Source organism: Pipistrellus kuhlii, unplaced genomic scaffold (genome assembly GCF_014108245.1).
Source record: "Pipistrellus kuhlii isolate mPipKuh1 unplaced genomic scaffold, mPipKuh1.p scaffold_m20_p_4, whole genome shotgun sequence".
NCBI lineage: Eukaryota > Metazoa > Chordata > Mammalia > Chiroptera > Vespertilionidae > Pipistrellus > Pipistrellus kuhlii.
This window is the reverse complement of record NW_023425540.1, coordinates 10,136,217-10,155,916: the sequence shown is the minus strand read 5'-3', so window position 1 is coordinate 10,155,916 and position 19,700 is coordinate 10,136,217.

The window sequence follows — 19,700 nt, the reverse complement described above, 5'->3', positions numbered from 1 at the left end:
CAGATGCTTGATCGGCTGTTCTCTGAAGAAACTCATTCTTCTGTGCCTCTTGGAACAGAAAATGACTAAGAAGCACATCATCTTCAGATGTGATTTTCACCCCCCTCTGGGGTAGAGCACCAGAGTAGGAACCAGGGTGTGTTTAGAATTTAGATGGACGCAGCCTCAGCTTCCAGAAATGGACATCACTTAAATCCTACATCCTCCAGAAAACGCCTTAGCATTTGCCCTGTAGTATGAATGTTAGTCTGATGCCTAGAGAAGATACAGATATTTGACACTGTCCTTCAGGCAAGTCCATAGAGATAGGAAAACACACTGCCTGTTGACAGTTGCCACAGATAAGGTGAGTGAAATGAGAACCACCTAGAATAATGCTTTCTGTATTCCTTCCTTCCTTCCTTCCCTTCTTCCTTCCTTCCTTCCTTCCTTCCTTCCTTCCTTCCTTCCTTCCTTCCTTCCTTCCAGTCATTGTCAAAACTGCTTCACAAGTTCACAAAGTTTTCCCTCTTAATTTAGGTTAAGAAATTAATGGTGTTTTATTTACTACAGTTGATTGCTTTTCCTCTATACCAGTGGTCGGCAAACTGCTGCTCTTGAGCCACATGAGGCTCTTTGACCCCTTGAGTGTGGCTCATCCACAAAATGCCACGTGCAGGTACACATGTACAGTGCGATTAAAACTTAATGGCCCATCCGCAGAAGTCAGTTTTCAGCTCTCAAAAGAAATTTCTATCCTTGTACTTGTGATATTTGGCTCTGTTGACTAATGAATTTGCTGACCACTGCTCTATACCATGACGATTGGCCAAAATCAAATGAACTTCTGCACTTTGAAAGAAAGCAGAGTCTGAACCTTTAATCCAAGCACCTACATTCACCATCAAACACCACCATGTAGAGCATCAGCAGAGAAAATATATAAACTTGGTCCAGTGTAGGATTCTCCAAAGGTGTGTAGCAAAACATGTTATGCCATTTGACGTGACTTTGGAAAATGTTATGAAATGTGAAAAGCCTCATTATCTGTTAATTTGCTTTTGCTGTTTTGCGATACAAAATAAACTTATTTGAGATTGTTTCATTTTTTAAAAGGCCACATATATGAATCATGGTGGAGCTTTTTTAGAATGAGATATCATTGCCTTCCCTTCAGTTGAGTGAGGAGATGGAATTTGGTTGCCTTGTTGAAGTGTTTGTGGATTGCTGAGTATTTCCTCCCAGGGCCGGTGAACATGCCACTCTTTTCTTTCAGATCTTACATTCAATTCGAAATACAAATTTCCAATGGTCTTCACTTTTGTTTTGTTTTTCCTGTTCATCAATTCACTGGTCTTAAATGCTCCCTTAAGAGCTGTCCAGGTTGATACCGAAGAGAGTCATTTAATGACACTTGACAGATGCATTGCTTCCAAAAATCAGTTGAAGACACCAGTTGTGGTAGCCCAGGCAGGGAGCCCATTGCCTATTTCATTGGATCAATTATGGGAATTTAGAGAAGGAAGGGGTGGGCAGGGGGTTACCCAACTCACATTCTCCCAGCCTTAACTCCGTTGAAAACAACCTAAGTTGAAATGAGCTGTTGCTACAGAAGTGAAAATGCCGTGTTCATTCACCGCTCTTGGTAAATTGCCAATTCCTATAACCCAAACTTATTCATCTTTTAAAAAAAAAAAACAAGTTTGATGAATGATTCAAAGTACTGCTAACAGTGCAGCAATCTTTGTTTCATACTAACCTCCTCCTCACCTCTGTCTGGGACAAAATAGGGAATCTCGATTATGTACAGTATAAATTGTATTATATTTTTTGTACTTAGGTGTTATGTAAATAGTTTGTCTCATTCAATTGTATGTGAGCAGTGAAATAAAGCCTACCATTTAGGAAACAAGTTAGTGGTGTTTTTCTTTGCATAGCGTCAAAGTCCCTGTGTACCCGGATGTGCTAAGGAGCAGCCACTACTCGAAGGAGAGCACTGCCACAGAGTGAGACTGGATGACCACGTGGGTAAACCTCAGAATATGCTCTTGTTGGTTCTTCAGACCCTGAACCCTCTCAAGTGGTGGCAAATACAGAGCCAACCAGCTTCATGATTGTGAAGTAAAGAACTTTCAGAAATATTCCTATGGTCAATAAAAATTGTGTGGCAAGGAAAGCCAATCAGGTTTTTATTTTATTAAAAATATATATATATTTTTTAATTTGTACCAGAGAGGAAGGGAGAGGGAGAGAGAGATGGAAACATCAATGATGAAAGAATCATGGATTGGCTGTGTCTTGCATGTCCCACACTAGGGATCTAGCCTGAAACATGGGCATATGCCCTGACCAGTAATTGAACCCTGACCTTCTGGTTCATAGGTCAATGCTCAACCACTGAGCCACACCAGCCAGGCGCCAATCAGATTTTTAATTTATAAGTAGTTGGTATTAAGTACTCTTGATTGAACTGTAAAGTTTTATTATGCTCATCTCCTACATACCATATTTCATTCTTTGCATAAAACAAGTTTTATTTTAGAATAAACCTCTATCAATCAGCATGGACCCAGCTAAAAATATGCCTGGCTCAGGAAAATTATTGAGTTATATTTCAGTATTCATTTTCTCCCCCTCTCCAATATCTACATTTATATCTAATATATACATATGTAACCTATCTAATAAAGAGGGAATATGCTAATTCACCATCACATTGCAAAGATGGTGGTACCCACGGTCAATAAGGAGAGAATATGCTAATTGACTGCCCAGTCCTCAAAGATGGTGGCATCCACAGCCAAAAGATGGCCGTGCCCAATTCCCTAAGCCTTACCTGGGTGGCTCCTCACGCCTGCCTCTGCAGTCCTCTAGTCCCCTCAGCCCTTCAGCCGCCCAGGAGTGGTCCGAAGCACAGGCAAGCCTTGGATGGCAGCTGCCCAGCCACCCAGGAATAGTCAAGGCTTATGCTGCTGGTAGTGGCAGCAACAAAGGTGAGATGGGACATAGCCTTCCCCTGATTGCCAGGGCATATCCCACCCCTAAGGGCTCCCAGACTGTGGGAGGGCGCAGGCCAGGCTGAGGGACACCCCCTCCAGTGCATGAATTTTTATGCACCATGACTCTATATATAAACATGTATATAAATTAATATATATATATATGTATATATATACATATATGAAATTATATACATTCAATTGAGCAAAAGGTTAAAAAGCATTTAATATTGAGCCCAAAAATTAAAATAAAACTATATAAAAATATAAAGTAATGGAATGTTGAGAGAATGAAAGGCCCCATGGGCAAGGACTGGAGATTTATTAAGGATGGATTGTTGCCCATCAGCAAATGTCAAATTGCTAAGTCTGGAGGTCAGGACATAGGGGTGATCTCTCAGGGCTAGAAAACAGCCAACTGTCTTCTTTGTCTCAAAACCCATCACTGTTAACTTTACAATTTAGCCAGGTTATTTTCTGGAAGCTGTTCAGAAAACAAGTTTCAACAGTGCAATGAAATTGAAATGGGACCTAGGTCACAATGAACCCTATTGTTGAACTATAGAAGAAAGTTTGGAAGATCATCCTTTGTGAGACAATGGGGTGTTATGCAACCCAGATGGAAATGTCCTTTGATTGTGTTTCTAGTACCTCGAGGGTTGACAGCTCACCCACCTTGCCGGATTTAATGTGGCTAATGAAAAGGCAAGAATAAGATGCTTGGGAACAATGGAGAGGATGGGATTTAGGGGAAAAGAGCAGATGTGCCATAATCTTATGCTTGCAGTACTAGAACTGAGCATTGTTGTTTGCAGAATTTTAACAACCTGTAGCAAAAAAGCAGGCTAACACATGTAACTCACAAATAGATTCATTAGAGAAAATATTGCCAATTTTTGTTGGCTACATTGCATTGGATTCTCCCTTAATGCTTAGATATCTTGAACAGGAAAACTATTTCTCTTGGAAAAACTGGTCTTAATTGATCTTCTATCACCTGTAAAGTATTGTGATCAGTTGATACTAAGACCTCTTTTCCATTCTGCCCTCTCTACACACAGAGATGCAGATTGTAAGGAAAGAAAATATATTTACTGAAAATTTGCAAACCTGAAGGAGTTTCCATTCAGAAAGTTCTACCACAAATGCATAGTGTTCCTAAACTAAATATTTTGTTAAAACAGAAGGTTATAAAAGTTCTACTAGAGATGGGTAAGGTCTTCTGAATGTTTGGACAAATGCATACTCAGCAGCCTATGTGTGAGGGTCCATGTGGCTGTCTCCTTTCTCCAAGTATCACTCAAATCCCCAAGATTTCCTGCTCCCAGTTAAGCTGGGCAAAGAATATGAAGTGGCCCAAGCTGCGTGAAGCCACAGTCACCCATTTGTCATGACCCATGCTGAGTGCTGTCTTGTTCTTACCTTAGTTACCTATGGACAAGACTGACCTTGCAGCTGAATTAAGGAGATACAACTCTCCCAGGGTTGTACCCAAGTTCATGGAGCTCTGCTGCACTTGACGTGGGTTTGGAGTGTCAGAGAGAACAGGGAGTGCTGAAATAAAGAGATGTCATCAATAAAAGTCGACAGGCTGCACCAAGTCTGTTTTATCAATGAAGCAGAGAGCAGATCTGTGCTGCACGATGGTGCATTATGACAAGAAAAAATATCAGCTTTTTTTTCATGTTCTGGAAGAATGTTATTGCTTAAATACAGGGGAACTGCTCACAGTGCTGTTACTGCCTGTTGAGGGTGGGGACAGGCATTACAAGCATTGCTGAGGATCCCAGGACTAATCCTTTCACATTCCAGAAGCCACTGTGGAGAGTCAACCTCAGGCAGAACTTTGTCGTGGGGGCAGTTTGGGATCTGAAATGATCAGACTGTGCCCTCCAGAAGCTCAAAGTTCATTTTGTGTTTATGTAAGAACATCAGGGAGACATTGATCCATTCTGAGAGAATGGTAAAAATTGATGGATTAATCAGACAGAGGTGGGGGGAGGGGCAGCCAGCTTCCCTCTGGTCCTGTAGAAGGAAAGAAGGAAGACCATTTCTTCACGTCTCTTTATTTCTGCAAAGTGATGTGAGGAGCTTATTAGACAGGGCTACCTTCATACCATGTGCTTTCCTGTGACTCATCAGAGAAGAAAGTTCCCTTGTGCATTTCAGCTTCAAGCAAGGATGCTCAACACAGTTCTAGAAAGTCATCTCTTCACTTAAATATACTAGTCGCCCCTCACTTGGAAATGATTATCTCATGGAAGTCTTATATAAGACTGTGAATTAAAATAATTTGAATTTAAAATAATGTGGATTAAAATAAAATGAATTCTTAAAAATTAGAGAGTATATTTTGATAATTTGAGATTTTAACAATTTAAGATTTTAAATTCTAAGCTGGGTTTCTAAAGGACATCTTTTTTTTTTTTAATTTGTCAAGTACAGTTGACATTCAGTATTATTTTATATTAGCTTCAGGTGTACTGCATAGTGATTAGATGTTTATATAACTGACAAGGTGATCCCCCATACGTCTATTACTCACCTGGCCCCATACTATATCAGTGTTTCTCAAAGTGTGGCACGTGTACCCCCAGGGGTATGGGAAGAGTTTGGTGGGGATATGCACTGCACCATGCTTAGCTGAGCCTAATTCTACTACGTTCTCATGAGTACGAGGGGTACTCAGCATTACAAAAATTATAGAAGGGGTACACATATGTCAAAAGTATATATTCCCTATGACCTACTTTACATCCCAGTGGCTATTTTGTAATGATCAATTTGCATATCTCAATCTCTTTCCCTTTTTCAGCTGGCCTTCTCCCAAATCCTCCCCTCAGGTTTGTTGTCTGTATCTATGAATCTGGTTCTGTTTAGTCTGTTGAACCCTCAAGGTGCATCTAAGTTGTCACCAATTTGGCTTCTTTCATCTTTAACCATAATCTTTTTTTCCCAAGCTTCTTTGGTAATTATCCCATCTCCATCATGGATGCCATCACGTTAGATGCAAGGATCAGCCCTATTACAGATTTTAGAAAGATGGAAGAGCTAACTGAAGAGAGAATTTGAGGTAGTGTTAGCCTGTAGATTGTTTTCTCTCCAGTTAACATCTACTTTTTTTGGACTCTGTTTTTTTTTTTTTTTGTTTTTTTTTTACCTTTCAGATTAAATTTGTGTTTTTTTTTTAAATTTCTTTATTGATTAAGATACCACATATTTGTCCTCATCCCCCCATTCCCATCTACATCCCTCCCCACACATGCTCCCACCCCCTTGTTGTCCATGACCACTGGTTAGGCTTATATGCATGCACAAGTCCTTTAGTTGATCTTTCCCCCTTATCCCCTCTCCTACCTTCTCTCTGAGGTCCGACAGTCTGATTGATGCTGCCCTGTCTCCGGGTCTGTTTTTGTTCATCAGTCTATGTTGTTCATTATTTCCCCTAGATAAACGAGCTCATGTGATATTAGAAATATATTTATCTGAACCGAAAATGAGACAAACAATAATGGTTATGCTGAGAGGTAAATGAATCAGTATATAGTGAGTATCTTACTGGGCCAACAGTTCTTTTGAGTCCCAATTTCTATGTCAAACTGTTGCTTATGTGTACCTGCCAGCAATGATATTTCAGTTCTGGATGGCGAACAAATGGTGCTAAGGCAGGTCTGACTCTCTCTGGTTTGGTCTTGGGCAACCTGCAGCAATGCAGCTGCTGACTGCTAGTATGGCAAGGCGTTGTCAGCGGTTATGAATGAATTTTATCTTTAAAATTTTTTCTTTACACCTAATATGTCTAACATAAGACACAGCAGGTCTTCCATGAAACCTAGGTTAGGAATTATTTTTTAAAGTGAATAAATAAATTAATAGGAGAATATTATTTTGGGGCCATTCAACATTCCTAAATGCACATAATTTGAACTCACAACATGCAGGTTGATGGTTTGTTACAACTGCTCCATCGCAGACACATGGGACAGAGTAGCCAGTGATGTACTTAGTACTGGCCAGTATTCTGCTTCTTTGTAAATAAGATGGCATAGGCATGAAGCCATGATTTTCAAAGTTTCCAGATTTTTGTTTAATTAAAGAAAAGAAAAATGGTATGATAAAACAAATAAAAACATAGAAATTAGGAGTGAGGTTAAACTGACTTGTCAGGAGGCCAGGACTACATAACTTATGGAAAAATTGCATGTTTCTTCCCACAAGGAAGGCAACAACATAGTCATGAAGGGAAAGTCACTATTAAGCATTAGAGAAAATTTCTTATCGCACAGATTGGAGAACCAAAAGTCTAGGCTCCTTAACACCAAGGGCATCTTGACTTGTCCTCCATCTTCATCACCCCGATTAGACCCCCCAGGTGTTCAATCAGATCTTATTTTTATATCGCAGCTTCTGGTAAATGATGATACAGTGAAATTAAATGGGCCTCACAGAACCCATAAGAACCATAATTTCAGCAGAGCACTAAAACTTACCCCCTGAAGTCTACTCAGAAGGAGGCTGTATCTCATGTGATTGTCTATGAAAATTCATGCTTGACAGCTCAGGAGAGCACATCAGATCAACATGGTATGTGATGTCAGTGGATTTGGGAGAAAAATATAGAAGTTTGGAGAAAGGCTTAGAGAAAAATACCAAAAAGAATACATACATGAATAGCAATTGACAAGTAACCATGGTATTGCTGTTTGTGTTGCTGATGTGATAACTGCATTCCTAATATCGGCTTCAGGAAAAAGGGCATCATGACAAAAATGCTAAATGACCCCCCACCCTGAAATGTTAATTTATTCAGAGAAATAAAGCCAGCCAAAGAATTGAGTTCACATTCCACATACCTTCTAGTTTCTGGAAATCACTCAGACTTGGTCCTAGAAGTTTATTTATTTTGACGACAAGATTTCATCTGTGGAGAGAAGTGGCCCATCAGTGTGGTGAGGGCACAGGGCTGAGTACTAACATGGAAAGCAGAGTCTAATTAAACCATGGACTTGGGGAAAATATGGACACAGGTGTGAGATTACTCTACCTCAGCTGCACCTAATAGACATAATATATCTTAGTGAAAAATAACCTGAAAAACCCTGAAAATGGAAAATGCCTACAATTTATTTACATAAAGTTAATTAGCAAATACATGCTGATAGCCCGGGACAGCAAAAGATAACTTCAGCATAGCAGGGATGGGTTGTATTTATTTGCGTTATTCCCCAAGGAAAAGAAAAATAGTGAGGGAGAAGTGATGTTGTATTCTTGTTCTGAGCTCTGAAGGCCAAGATAATCAACATTAGGTCAATTATAATGAGATGGTTACAAAAGATGTGTAACAAATGCCCTAAAACTCAGCAGCAGAAAGCAAGAATGTATTACAATCATAGATTCTGTGGGCATGGAATTCAAGAGGAACAGCTGAGACAGCTGGTCAATGCTCTACAACAGTGTTTCCCAAACTTCTCTCATGATGAGAATCACCTGGTGGAGTTGTTGAACTACAGATTCCTGAATCCCAACTAAGAAGTGCTAAACTAGAATTTTTGGGAACATATAGGTAAAATTGTATACTTAACTTAGTGCTCTCAGAGTATACAATTTTACCTATATGGGGACATATAGGTAAAATTGTATACTTAACTTAGTGCTCTCAGAATATACAATTTTACCTATATGTTCCCATATAGGTAAAATTGTGCACTTAACTTAGTGCTCTCAGAGTATACAATTTTACCTATATGTTCCCAAAAATTCTAGTTTAGCACTTCTTAGTTGGGATTCAGGAATTCGTAGTTTAACAACTCCACCAGGTGATTCTCATCATGAGAGAAGTTTGGGAAACACTGCTCTACAATATCCAGCCCCCAGAGGAAAGGAAGAACCAAAGACTGGAGGCACCTGAAGATGCCCTCACTCACATCTTAGCTGGCTGAGGCTGGCTTGCAACTGGGGGCTATATTCTATGGAAGGGAACCTTTCCTGTGGTTTCCTTGTCGGGGGCTTATGACATGGTAGTTGGGCTGAGCATTTTCAGCTTCTGCTCTTAAGAACTTATAAGTAGGCCTCACTCCACATGGTCTCTTGCAGCAAATGGGCTGTGCTTTGTGGCTGTTTCTGTAAGGCAAATCTAATTCTAGTGTTCTTTGAGCCTAAATATAATATTTGGCTCCACTCTATGGATATATCCACAAATATTTTGTATTATTTTTTTAGTGTGGTGTATTTGTGTCCATTTTTCACATATTTTTGGGTGGAGGAAAGAGTTCTTTGGTCATATTCTGCTCTTTTGACTAGAACTATAATCTTATTTAAAAAAAGAAAAAGAAAAGAAAAACAACTAGAGGCTCAGTGCATGAAATTTGTGTGTGTGTGTGTGTGTGTGGGGGGGGGTTATTCCTCAGGCTGGCCTGTGCCCTCTGACAGTCTGAGAGCCCTTTGGGGGATTTCCAACTGATGGCTTAAACCTGCTCTCCCTGGGGACTATGTCTAACCAGGGGTCCTCAAACTTTTTAAAGTGGGGGCCAGATCACGGTCCCTCAGAGAGCTGGAGGGCCAGACTATATGAACTACTAATTTCTACTGTAACACCTCAGCTGTGCTCACTGCCCAAAAAACCTGATGGGCCGGATCAGACTCCTTTGTGGGCCGCATGTGGCCCGCGGGCCGTAGTTTGAAGACCCCTGGATCCTTAGTGCTGCCAGAGAGGCAGGAGAGGCTCCTGCCACCACAGCTTTTGCTCAGCAGTCTTGAGCCCAGCTTCTGGTTGAGCAATGCTTCCCCTGTGGGAAAACAGTGACCACCAGGGGGCAGCTCCTGCATTGAGTCTCATAGTGACCTGTTGTTCCACTGTTTGGTCAATTTGCATATTAGCCTTTTATTATATAGGATAAGGATTCACGATAGGAATGTAGGATCAAGGAAAAAATTGCTTTTTGAAGGGAACCTGAAAATATCTTCAAGGATTGTTTAAACCTGTAAGGAAGCTTTTTCTCCTGTTGTTATAGGAATATGTACACAGATTAAAGACTAGAGGATTCAGTAGTAGCTTATTATCAAAACTCTTATTAAATACATTGGAGAGTGATATAATTAATGCCTTAATGGCCAACCCATTTTAGATTTCGATATTGGATAGCACACTCATGCAAATTTAGATATGGACTTCTTTGCAGCATATTAATGAGAAGTTATCATAGGCTAGTGTATCAAAAGTGGTAATCCACATTTTATTAAATTTTGTTATTTTTATTTTTTGATAACATAGATGCAATAAAATAGCCAAATCCACACGTGTGCAAACACACTCACATACTCACTCACTTTGGAACAAATAGATAACTACATGATTTTAGTGCCTGTATTATATTTACAATTCATTTGAATTCAACTTTAATAATGATAGCATAAATAATGGAGGCCAATGTCATAATTCAACTTTCAACAAAGAGAAGACAAATGATCATCAAAAGCAGCAAGACTCTTATAGCAATATTTAGAATGCTTATTTTTAATTTTTAGAAAATGAATTTCCACTACATTATAATGAATTTTTACCAAAAAAAATACATAAAAATAATAATTCATTCTGTTCCATTGTGTATTTTTTTGTTTGTTTTTTTGTTTGTTCTCAGCAGTGAACAGAACAGGATAGGTGGGGGAGGGGTGCTGGCAAGTAAAAGATATTTGACTGCTTCTGGCATAGAGACTATTGCATGGAATGTAAGGTATTTCAAATTTCCGTCAGTGGGTCAGCATCCAGATTAAGTTCCCATTGTACAGATTACATATATATATATATATATTGCAGTAGTTGATGATTTTATAGTACATGATTTTACATTTACCTAGTAATTATAATCATGAAGTATCGTTTTACTTCCAATACTGCCGCTTTCAACACAGTAGCTGCTTTTTACAGAGTAGCTGCTTTCAACACAGCCGCGACTTTCTACACAGTAGCTGCCCTCTACCCATGTGTGACTAGTCCACATAAGTACATTATGATGCCATCCCTATCACACACACCTGTAATTATACGGGGTGGTGTATGTGATGGGGTTGGCGCGATGATGTCATCATGCCGGGTACTCGTATGTGTATGTGGGCGTCGTACGTGGGCATATCTGCATGTGAGCAGACCCGCCTGGAGACGGATAGAGGAGCGGTGTCTCAGTTCCTAAGAACATCGGAAATATGTGTTTTCTGATCCTTTTGAAAAGGGTCGTGACCCACAGGTTGAGAACCTCTGCCCTAGCTGGATTGGTTTATGGATACAGCAAGGGCCCCAGGTTTGATTCCAGTCAAGGGCACACGCCTGGGTTCAGGCTCCACCCCCATTAGGGGGAGTGCAGGAGGCAGCCCATGAATGGTTCTCTCGCATCATTGATGTTTCTATCTCTCTCTCCCTTTCCCTTCCTCTATGATATCAATTAAAATACATGTAATTAAAAAAAAGAAGAAGAAGAAAAGGATCATCTTAAAAACAGACAAAAGACACTCAAAGTTATACAGGAAGTGCATTGACAACAGAGGCTGGAAAATGTAGACCCCGCTGAAATCTGGAGAGATCTGTCTTCAGCTTTCCCAGTTGTTGGAAAGAGAGCCAGAGTCTATTTTTTCTGAATATTAGGAGGTCAGGAAAACTCCTCTGACAGTGGATTTCCTCTCTGAGCCAATAACCTGGTCACAGTCAGCCACCTGAGTGGCATTAGACTCAGAGAGAGTCACCATTGACTTCCGGAATGCTGTAGTGCCCTATCTGCTGTCTCCCCTGACCTTCCGGGCTCATCACCATATGCTGGAGCAAAGTGGTCTGGGCATTTTAGATAAATTGCTCACAAGCTCCATGGATTTCTGGGCCAAGCCCCTTATGATTGTGAAAGTGCATACAAATGGATTCTTTGGCAATTCACCCCACTATTTTTATTTATTAACTTTGACTCTATGCCTAGATTTCTTGCAGGTTTTCCCTTTAGCCATTTTTTTTCTTTTATGAAAAAATGTATTTTTTTCTATGCTTTTAGCAATCTCATGGATCCTATATGCTTTTCCAAAAATAATTGCTAGGGACCATATAACTGTTTTTATAGGAATGATTGTTGGCAGACTCACAAATCAATGTTCATGTGGGGCTCACTGAAGCTCCGCAGGTGTTATGTGCAGGTGAAACCCCAACATACACTCCAGTCCAGACGATTCCCCACGTGTTCCCCTTTCCACCCTGAATATCGCTGTCTTCACTTGTACCAAGTTGTGGTCTAGCTTGAAACTATCTGTATAACTCCTGGCAGCCGTATGACTTCCCATGGAAAGAATAATGCACCATGGTTTTTTAATCCACTCATTTGCTGATGGGCACATAGGCTGTTTCCAAATCTTAGCTATGATAAATTGTGCTGCTATGAACATTGGGTTGTATATATCCTTTCTGATTGGTGTTTCTGTTTTCTTGGGATATATTCCTAGAAGTATGATCACTGGGTCAAATGAGAGTTCAATTTTTATTTTATTTTTTTGAGGAAATTCCATATTGTTCTCTACAGTGGCTGCACCAGTCTGCATTCCCACCAGCAGTGCATGAAGGTACCTTTTTCTCCACATTCTCGCCAGCACTTGTCCTTTGTTGATTTGTTGATGATAGCCATTCTGACAGGTTTGAGATAGTACCGCATTGTCATTTGATTTGCATCTCTTGAGTGATTAGTGACTTTGAGCATGTTTTCATATGTCTCTTGGCCTCCCTTCTTCTTTCAAAAAGTATCTAATTAGGTCCATTGCCCATTTTTTGATTGGGTTATCTTCCTTTTATTAAGTTGTATGAGTTCCCTATAAATGTTGGAGATTAAACCCTTATCTATGAAACATTGGCAAATATGTTCTCCCATGTCGTGGGCTTTCTTGTTGTGAGATGGGAAACCATAAAAATATTAGAGGAATCCACAGGCAGCAAAATTTCAGACGTATGCCAAAGCAATTTCTTCACCAATACAGCTCCTAGGGCAATGGAAACTAAAAAGAAAATAAAGAAATGGAACTACATCAAAATAAAAAGCTTCTCCACAGCAAAAGTTACCATCAACAAAACTATAATCATTGATTCTTAAAGTGTCAAATTAAGGTTGGTAATTTTCAGCAGTAATTTAGTTAAATAGTTTTTAACAATTTGACACAGAGCCAGGTAAAAGTAGAAATGATGTGTCCTGTAAGTAGCTATTACATTTGACTCCAAAGATGCTAACTGCCAGCTGAATGAGTCTGATCACCCAAGAATGTTCTGATCAGAAAGAGAAACTATGGGATACGTATACTTAAAAGGAATTAAAAGGGGTATAAGCTTCCTTTATTACAGGGGTGGGGAAAGTCCGGCTCTCAGGTTGCATAAGGACTTCAAAATAATTTGGTCTAACCCTGACAAAGCATTAGGGGTGAGTTAATTAAATGTTTGACCAAATATAGCAGGCTAATTTTTAAGTTGATAATTTTGTGTGGCCCATGAATCCTATATAGTAAAATCCTAATATGCAAATAGACAAAATGGCAGAATGTCTGGTCACTGACACACACTGACCACCAGGGAGACAGATGCTTGATGCAGGAGCTGCCCCCTTGTGATCAGTGTGCTCCCACAGGGGGAGCACCACTCAGCCAGCTGACAAGCACAGTGGCGATCAGGCCTAAGCTGACAGGCAGACATCCCATGAGGGGTCCCAGACCATGATTGGGCACAGGCTGGTTTAAGAGACCCTTCTCCCCAGTGCATGAATGTCATGCACTGGGCCTCTAATGGTGCTATAAATTTCCAATGGCCCTTAACAGAAAAAAGGTTCCCCACCCCTGCTTTATAATGATGGGTGCAGGAAGGAGTGCTTATAGCAGATTTAAAGTTCTGGGACATAAGGAAAATGGTTTTGGAAAATTAGTCAAGGAATAAAAATACATTCAACATCTATTTCCAGATGTGGACATTTGCTTGTCCTCAATTTACCTTCTGAAAAATAAGACTATTACCTTCTGAAAAATAAGACTATTTGTGTATAGAGGATGGACTACATATATCATAGAATCAGGTGGTTTTCTTGTCAGCATAAAACATAGTCAATGAGTTCCAGAAATTATAAAGGCTTTAAGAGGAACATTTTATTTTATTTTTTTATTTATTGTTTAAAAATATATTTTATTGATTTTTTACAGAGAGGAAGGGAGAGAGATAGAGAGCTAGAAACGCCAATGAGAGAGTAACATCGACCAGCTGCCTCTTGTACACCCCCTACAGGGGATGTGCCCGCAACCAAGGTACATGCCCTTGACCGGAATCGAACCTGGGACCCTTCAGTCCGCAGACCGATGCTCTACCACTGAGCCAAAACGGTTTCGGCAAGAGGAACATTTTAAAGGGAGAATAAATTGGTTGCATTTTAAGGTGACCATGCTGAAGGATTTACTGAGAAAGCTGAGCTCATTTTCACAGTGGGATGGAAAAAGGCAGGCTTCACCATGAGCTGAGTGGGAAGGTGCTTCTATCAGGATATCATCTCCACAGTGGTGAGGAATAGATTGTAGATGCTGTCTGATCCTTTTGTATTAGGAATGCCATGTGAAAGAGAGATTAAAACTCGGAAGGATCCACATTTGATTTATTGTCCTGATGCAAAACTATTAAAATTATCTGAGAATATCAACTCTTCTTCTGAAGATTCCTTTGTTTTACTTTGATAAAGAACACCCAAATGAGGAGTTACAATACAGAGAAAGCAAACAAATTTATTTTCAATATAAAAAGAGTATACATCCATTTTTCTAAACCATGACTATGATTTAGACTATGCAGACCCCCACTGGGACAGTTCTCTGGTTGCTGGAAGCTATGTGTAGATGTACTTTTGCAGATTTTAGGGTTTTTTTTGTGATAGCTGCACTTGACCTTTCTCCCCTTCTCTCCTTCTCCCACTGGAGTATTCAGCTCATGAATACTGAAAGGAGAAACCCTCAAAGGGATATGTGTACAGATAGTTGTACATTTGGCAATTGGGAAGAAAAGATGCTCCTCTTATGTAGTTACAAAGGATCAGACTTAGATGGCACATTCTTTTGTCTCTTAATCCCTTTTCTTTTTGCTGCCTGAAATAAAAATGTGATGCTTAGTGGCACAGCAGCCATTTTGTGAACATAAGGATAAAAGTCATACATTCAGGATTACAGAATAGGAAGGTATGGGGGAACCTGGTTCCCAAGCAGAATGTATACGTCTACCCTTTGTTTGCTGCAGAGCAAATGTATGTGGTTAAGCCACTCTACTCTATTTTATATTACTTGTAGCTGAAGAAAACACTATACAAGATTCAAAATAATCCAAGGAAAAGGAAAATTCCAGACATCTTAATAATTATCATGAAAAACATCAACCAAATGTGACCACAGACACTTCTTAGAAGATGAAACAAGAAGGAAACAGAGCTAGACAGCTAAGGTAGTCACTGTCTGCTCATTTTTCCTTTACACTTACCCTGATTACATCTAACCTTTCATAGTTCACCACCCACTCCCCCCCCACACACACACACACAAATCCAGACAGATATTCATCCTATTTTCTATTGAGATAATAGTCTCAGCGTATTCCCTGGTTATTATGATTATAAATTTGATAAAAAGGAAAAAGATATTAGAAGTGAATAGAAAGTGTTTCTCCCTATTCTCTTTTTAAAGAAATCAAAAAAGAAACGGCATGCTAAAATTAGGAAAAAACAAAAAGCAAAAACAAAACAAAAAACACTACACCTAGCATTCTTATAGTTATCTTCACTGTCAGATGGCTAGACTGAATGATTTTCCACTTTGTCCTTTTAAAGGAAACTTGTAAGGATCAGTGAACATTGATAATTGAGGCATGAAATGGAGGCCATTTTTACCTGAATTATCCATTTTGCCAATTATCATCTTTGAACTAACTGCATGATTACATTTCTTCCTCAGTTTGATATGAACAGTCATGAGAAGTCAATATGAATTGATCTGTATGAATAGCAACCATTACAAATATTTAATATCTTAACTCATCAACTAAACATATTATCACTGCTCTTTATGCTACAATCACATAGGAACTAATCAGAGTGGCCTCTTTATCAGAATGAGATAATCAGTTTTTACCATTCTGAAAAGAACATGAATCAGACAGGAGTAATTTTTTGCCATTTTGAATTTCCATTTTATTCATACTTATCTCCTTTTTTTCTAAGGTTCATCTGTAAGGGCTGAGAAAGTAGAGCATCAAAGTAGGACATTTTTTTTCTCTCCTTTTTTTTTTTTGTCCTTGTATTCATAATGTTAGGAGGATTTGGGACAAATAACAATGATAGTCCACTTTTGCAAACCCCTACCCAGGAACTGCAGGGTATTCACCTCACTACCACAAGCCATCTTGTGCAGATCATATTCCCAAGTATAAGCTTCGATGCCTCAATTGCTCATATTGTGTTTTTAATTTCCATTTTCTGATAGAGGACAGTTGTGCCAGTGAGAAGGTGCTCTTGTGGTTTCTGCTTCTTTAAGCTGCTGCCTTTCTAATGGGCAGTGCCCAGTGCAGCTGATAGTCCCAAGAAACCCCTTTCTCTCCAGGAGTCTCAGAAACCCTGTGGTAAGTAAAGAAAGATCAAATGTTTGGTTCTCATGGACTTGGAGATTGGTGAGACAGCTGTGCTGCTTATTTCTGCTACTCCACCCCACCTTCCAATATTGTTACTGATCCAGGCCAGGAGGAGGAGCAGAGGTTTGCTCCTCAAAGTGACAGATACACCCAAGTTGGAGACATTGGAGGCACCTCCCTGTAAAGTAAGACTCCTTGCGTTGCAGGCTGATAAATCAATAACTCTGAGCATCATTGAGAAATAATATAGAGTCTGTCCTAGAACAGTCGGGTTTTTGTTGTTGTTGTTGTTGTTGTTTATTTCAGTCTGAGTAAGAACATAAGTCATTGGCTCTATTGTTCTCTACCCAACCTAATGGCTAGGTCTATGATGATACTGATATTTCATTAATGATGACTTTGTGATTTTCTACTATAGCCTGAGATAATTTTATTTTATTATATTATGTGTACATGTATGCAGACTTAAAACAATGTATAATTTTGTTATATTGCATTGGGAAATAAAACTTATTCAAAAGAGTCATATAAATTTTTAAATTGTGTGCAAACTAATGAGAAGTTGCCATAACAATAAGAAAATGAGCCAAGGGAAAAATTGCAAGCCCCCAAATACGCTGTGGGAAAAGATTCAAGTCTTACTGAGATTCAAAAATGTAAAACACCATTTATCACTGACCAAGTTGGCCAGGGCAAAAAGAGAATGAAAATATTAGGATGGTATCAAATACAGCCCTTTTAAACACTTCTAGTATAGTAATTATAAATGGACAGAACATTTCCGCAGATAATTGAAAAAAATATTTTAAAAGCCTAGTAATTGTGCTTACCATTTACCTCGTCTATGAAATATGGCAGGACTCTATGAGGAGTAGGTGGTGAGATAGGAAGACAATGTTCACTTCTTGCTAGGTTTCTGGCCCCCAACTGGGTAGAAATGGTGCCACTGGAAAACAGATCGAGCTTGGAGGAGATATGAGACATCCAATGGTGGCAGCACTTGGCTGGAGACAAAAACACCTGCTCCCAAATGACAGGAGGAAAGAAAGAAATGATGAAAACAAATGAAAGCAATTTCTGTGTCAAATTGGTGATAAAACATGACATAGATAAGGTAATAGTTAAATTCTCAGAGTTGGTTGGAACAAGAGCTTCTGTAGAAATGGAGGTGGAGTTCTAAGACAAGGGAAATGTTTAAAATAATCCACAGTTAATGGAAAATGGTTATAGTTTAGAGACTTAAATGAGTTGGGAGAAAATAAATTTTCATTCAATTATGGATATTTATTTTAATTAAAGATTTCTTATCCTACATATTTGCTATATTTATGGTAAACTAGTTATTTATTTAATAGAGTTTTAGCAATAATTTTGAGTGGAGATAGAAACTCCCATCTGAATGTGTTATGGCTTCTATGTCTATTGTTTCTACCTTCTACCATTTACTGTTTCTGTAAGAATCCCATAGTGTGTGATTTGTATCTTGATTGCTAAAGCCCTGGGGTTTCATAAGACAAATACATAAGAGATAAAAAGAACACACACCCAAAAAACCAACAAATGCACAATAATATAGTTAATCTCGACTTTGGATTTTGAAAAAAAAACAAAAAACCAACAACAACAAAAAAAGCAACCTTTAGTCACTTTCATTCCACATCATTCCATACTTAAAAATGGCTTTCCATTAAAAGAATGTGGAAAATTAAATTTTTATGAAAGTATTGCTCACAGTATTTTAGCCAGAGGTCCTGGAACTTGTATGTATTCTCTATGTTATATTTCACTAAGAATGATTCCAATGGTTAATCTTTAAATACAACTGCTAATGGGTTTTAAACACATTTTAACTGAGTCTGACACTTTGGGTAATGTCCCAGGGGACATAAATATGCATTAGTGAATAATACTGATATTGTTATAAGGATGACCAATATTACTCTGATTTATAAATGGAATTTTGGGACAATTTTATTACCATATGCTAAATATATTTGAACTTAACTACATTTTACACAGAGATCTTGAGCAGTCAAGAGGGAAGTTTCCTCTCTACGACTCACATAATGCAATCTACACAGGTCCTCAGGCTTCCTGTTCATCCTCTTCCTTCTGTCCTCCAGCACCCAAGTAAAATATAAAATATCAGCGTTGGAAAGCACATGCAAACTTGCCAAAGGGAGCTTAGGTGAAGCAGATATTTTGGTTTAGTAGAATTTCCAAACTGGTACAAATATTGCTACCTTTTAGAAAAAGGCACCAGATATTTCTTTGTGAACCAGGGTCCACAGATTTGATTATTTGCTTATTTTTAAGTTATGTTTTCTTTTTTAAATTTATTGGAGCATAAAAAAGTGAAGAACTCATAGGTGTTCAATTTAATGAGCTGTCACAAAGGAAATACGTATGTAAACATCATCCATATCAAGTAGAGAGCATTTCCAACACACCAGAGGCTCTCCTCTGTCCTTCCCTTTCACTATCTATTTCCCTGAGTTAGAAAACACTATGCTTACTTCACATCTCATAGCTAAGCTTTAATCATTTTTGAAAACTTTATAAGGAAAATCATAAAGTATGTTTTCCTACTATGCTTTCCTCTTATATGCTTATGAGATTCATCCATGTTGTTGTCCATTCTAATTCCTGGGTAGTTTTTCATTGTATGAATGAATAAATCCTCCTTTATTTAGACATTCTCTCTATTGTTGATGATCATTTGGGTTGATACCAGGTTTTCTTTTTATTATTATTATAAATAATGCTGCTCTTATATTCTTTTTAAAAAATATATATTTTATTGATTTTTACGCAGAGAGGAATTGAGAGGGATAGAGAGTTAGAAAATTCGATGAGAGAGAAACATTGACCAGCTGCCTTTTGCACACCCCCCACTGGGGATGTGCCTGCAACCAAGGTCTTGACAGGAATCAAACCGGGGACCTTTCAGTCTGCAGGCCAACGCTCTATCCACTGAGCCAAACTGGTCTCGGCAACTGCTCTTACATTCTTATATACGTTTCAGTGCACACATTTCTGTTAGGTATAACTCTAGGTGTAAACATGTATTG